The sequence below is a fragment of the Procambarus clarkii genome, chromosome 33, assembly GCF_040958095.1.
Source record: "Procambarus clarkii isolate CNS0578487 chromosome 33, FALCON_Pclarkii_2.0, whole genome shotgun sequence".
Taxonomy (NCBI): domain Eukaryota; kingdom Metazoa; phylum Arthropoda; class Malacostraca; order Decapoda; family Cambaridae; genus Procambarus; species Procambarus clarkii.
The window spans coordinates 342,115-346,379 of record NC_091182.1 but is presented as its reverse complement, the minus strand read 5'-3'; positions in this window follow the sequence as shown (position 1 = coordinate 346,379).

Below are 4,265 nucleotides of genomic sequence, written 5' to 3'. Positions count from 1 at the left end.
GGCTAAGTCTTTCGTTGTGACTACTGCGCCTTTTGACCCCTCTCTCTCTAGGGGTTCTCAACGCCGTTCGCGCCCCAACCGCACTCGCTCGATTCCTTCCCGTGCTGATGCGTATCAGGCCTTGTTTGGTCCTGCTTCATGGGCCAAATACTTTGATCTCCTCCCTCTTGATTCTGCGCCTCCTGACGATTTCTCCCTCCATCGGCATCTTGTAGATTCCGTGGATGCGTGTGTTACTTTCAACCCCACTCGTCTCGGTACACGTGTCGTTGCTGCTCCTTCTCAGGATGCGGCTTCCCGCTTGGCTGCCTTATCTTGCCTTGGCGAGATCCCTGTTCGGGTCTCCAAGAACGTTCAGATGAATTCCAGTGTTGGCACTCTTCTCCTCCCACCCCATGTTGCAACCGGTGTTCGGAATCTGCAGGATTGCCACGATGGTATTCGGCATATCCTTGATGCCCAAGGCCATTCTGTCCTCCAGGTTGACTCGTTTACTCGTCCCCCTCGTGGTCGTCGCCGTCAACCCCTTCGAGTTGTGAAGATCACCTTTAATGGTAGGACCCTTCCATCCTCTGTCATTCTTGCTGGTGCTAGGTGCTCTGTCCAGGAGTATATTCCTTCTCCTCGACTTTGTAATAAGTGCTGGAGGTTTGGGCATGGTGCCCTCCGCTGCTCTGGGACTGTCTTTCTCTGTCCTTTGTGTGGGAGTGAAGGTCACTCTGTCGGAGTGCACTTCTCCCCAAGCTCGCTGCCTCAACTGCGGTGAGGCCCATCCTACGTTCTCCCGTGCCTGTGTCCATTACAAGCTTGAGGCGGCCGTCCTTAACCTGAAGCACCGGGAGCGTTTGTCTTTTCCTGAGGCGAGGCGCCAGGTTCGCCGGCTCCCGCCTTATACTAACATCTCTTATGCTCGCGTGTTGCGCTCTTCCTCTCCTCGTCCTTCCCCCCTTCCTCAGACTCTCAACCGTTTCCGGGCCTTGGACCCTGATACGCCCACTGCCCCCTCCTCTGTTCCTTTGAGTTCTTTCCCGAGGGGTCCCCCTCCTGGTCCTCTGTCTGGGGTTCCCCTTCTTTCAACCCGGTCTGTCATGTCTCCTGTGTCTTCTTCCTCGTCCCCCTCCGATCCTCCTTCCCATCCTCTTCCTCCATCTATCGGCTCTCCCCGCCGCCTGTCGGTGCAGGCGGATGTCCATCGCTCTCCTAACGGCCGTCGTGTGTGCTCTCGTTCGGCTTCTCCTGTTGAGACACTGGAATCCGTTGCCCGGTACGTAGTTGCTGGGACACCTGTCTCTTTAAGTCAGAAGCGTAAGCCTGGCTCCTCTCCTTCCTCTTCCCCGGCGGGTAAGAAGGCTTCGCTTTCTTCCTTAGCTCCTACTTCTGGCTCTGTTGCTCCTTCCCCTCCCGTTTCAGTGGTTGCGACCCCTGTTCCTGCTATGGAGGTTTCTTTGGCCCCTGCTTCCCTTTCGGTTGCTGCTCTTGCTGGGGTGCGCTCCCCTCTTTCTACTCCCCCTCTTCCTACTGCTGTCCTTGACTGCTCCTCTCCGTTGTCTCCTCCTCCTTCCTCCTCCTCCTTCCTCCTCCTCCTTCCTCCTCCTCCTCCGGACCCCGCCCGCCCACCTCTGATCTGTTCTCCCGTTTCCTTCCCTCCGTCTTTGCTCAGTTTACCCATGCCCCCTAACCCTGACTTTGCTGACCCTGATCCCGACCCTGATATTCTTTAACGTGCTCTGTTGCTCTTTCGCCTTTGTTTCTTCCTTGTTCTCTGTTTTTGTCCTTTCTCTTCTCGTCGTTGTCCATTCTTCAATGGAACGTTCGAGGTTATTACGCCAATTTCCTCGAACTCCAACTTCTGATTTCGCGGTTTTCGCCCCTTTGTGTCTGTCTCCAGGAGCCAATGCTTGGTGCTCGTCCTGGTCGTTTTCGTGGCTATTCCCCCCCCCCCAGCCATTGCTGGGGCTTCTAATTCTTCAGCTCTCTTGATTCGTGCAGATGTTCCCTTTGTTCCTTTACTTTTTCCTTCGCCTCTCCATTGTTCTGCTGCTCGTATCTTTGTGGGGAAATGGTACACAGTTTGTTCCATTTATCTTCCCCCGAGTGTCCCGCTCTCTCTTCCTGATTTGAAACAACACCTAGACTCCTTGCCGGAGCCTGTGCTCCTGCTGGGTGACTTCAATTGTCGTCATTCTCTTTGGGGTGACGTTCTGACGAATACCCGGGGTCGCCTCCTTGAGCCGTTTCTCCTATCTTCTTCCCTGTCTCTTCTAAATTCTGGTGAGCCCACTCATTTGGACTCTCGGACTCGCACCCTTTCTTGTCTTGATCTTTCTTTCTGCTCTTCTTCTCTTTACTTAGATTTCACGTGGCAGGTTCTTGATGACCTCCATGGAAGTGATCATTTCCCCATCCTTGTTTCCTTTTTCTCTTTTCGCCCTTCCCTCTCTTTCCCTAGGTGGCAGTTTGCTAAGGCAGACTGGACCCTATTTACCCTCAGTGCTGCTCTCTCTGACCTCTCCCTTCTGCCTCTCTCTTGCGCTCTCCTCCTTTTTCATGACACTGTCTTCAACGCTGCCCTCCACTCTATTCCTCGCTCTACCTCTCGGGGTCCACGGAAGTGCGTTCCCTGGTGGAATGCGGACTGTGCTCGGGCTGTCCGCTGTAAGCGTGCAGCCTGGAAGAGGCACCGCCGTAGGCAGACGACCGATTCTTTTCTTTTCTTTCGGAAAGCGAGTGCGGTGGCCCGTGGGGCCATCCGTACGGCTAAAGGTGAATGTTGGGCATCTTATGTCTCAACAATTACGTCCGAAACCCCTCTGGCCCAGATCTGGAAGCGTATCCGCAAGATAGCGGGTAAGTTCGTTCCCGATGTTTCACCGGTCCTTCACCTCCATGATACTCTTGTGACGGACCCGTTGCAGGTCGCTTCCGAACTGGGTTCCCACTTTTCTTCTGTTAGCTCTGGTCCTCATCTTCCCCAATCTTTCCTTCTTCGTAAACCTGTCCTTGAGTCTCGTCCTTTAGATTTCTGCACTCATCTTCAGCTTCCCTATAATGATCCCTTCTCTCTCTCTGAACTTCGTTCTGCCCTGGCCCTCTGCGGTTCTACGGCGGCGGGCTCCGATGGTATTCATTGAGATGCTTCGCCATCTCCCTCCGAGCACGTCTCAGTATTTACTGAGTCTGTATAATCAGATCTGGGAGTCGTCGTCAGTCCCTGAGGACTGGCTCGATGCCGTTGTCCTCCCTGTTCGCAAACCGGGGTCTCTGGGTACTTCCCCTAAGGACTTTCGCCCTATTGCTCTCACAAGTTGTGTCTGCAAACTCTTTGAACGTATGGTTAACGTTCGTCTGATGTGGTTCCTGGAACACCATCACCTCCTCTCCCCTTCTCAATTTGGTTTCCGCAAGTGCCGCAGCACGACAGATGTCCTGGTGAACTTGGAGGTCTATATTCGTACTACTTTTGCTGCGAAGACCTCCGTTGTTGCCGTCCTTTTTGACCTGGAAAAGGCTTACGACACCACTTGGCGTTATCATATCCTATCTCAACTTCATTCTTTTGGCCTTCGTGGTCATCTCCCTCTCTTTCTCCGCAGCTTCCTCTCTCGTCGTTCCTTTCGGGTGCGCCTTGGTACCGCTCTCTCTCCCTCTTTTCAGCAATACGAAGGTGTGCCCCAGGGTAGTGTTCTGAGCACTACCCTTTTTCTGGTTGCCCTCAATGGTCTTCTTTCCTCTCTTCCTTCTGGTGTCTTCTCCGCTCTCTATGTCGATGATCGTACCCTTTGTTGTCAGGGTGATGATTCGCCTCTCCTTCAACGCCGGCTTCAACTTGCAATTGATGCCGTGTCGTCTTGGGCCACTGATCATGGCTTCAAGTTCTCTACTTCTAAGACTTGTGCCATGACATTTACGCGGAAACGGGTTGTTCTTCGTCCCTCTTTGTCACTTTATGGTCATCCCCTTGAATACAAAGATTCCGCGAAGCTTTTGGGGTTATTCCTTGACACTCGTTTGTCTTGGTCTCCCCATATCTCTTACCTCCGTGTTGAGTGCTCTTAGGCCCTTACCCTCCTTCGGGTCTTGTCCCATACTTCTTGGGGGGCAGATAGGCGCGCTCTCCTTGCTTTACATTCCTCTCTCGTCCTGTCTAAGCTCGATTATGGTTGCCCAGCTTACTCGTCTGCTTCTCCTTCTACTCTTCGCTGTCTTGATGCTTTGCACCATACTGGGTTGCGCCTCAGTTCTGGTGCCTTTCGTTCGACTCCCGT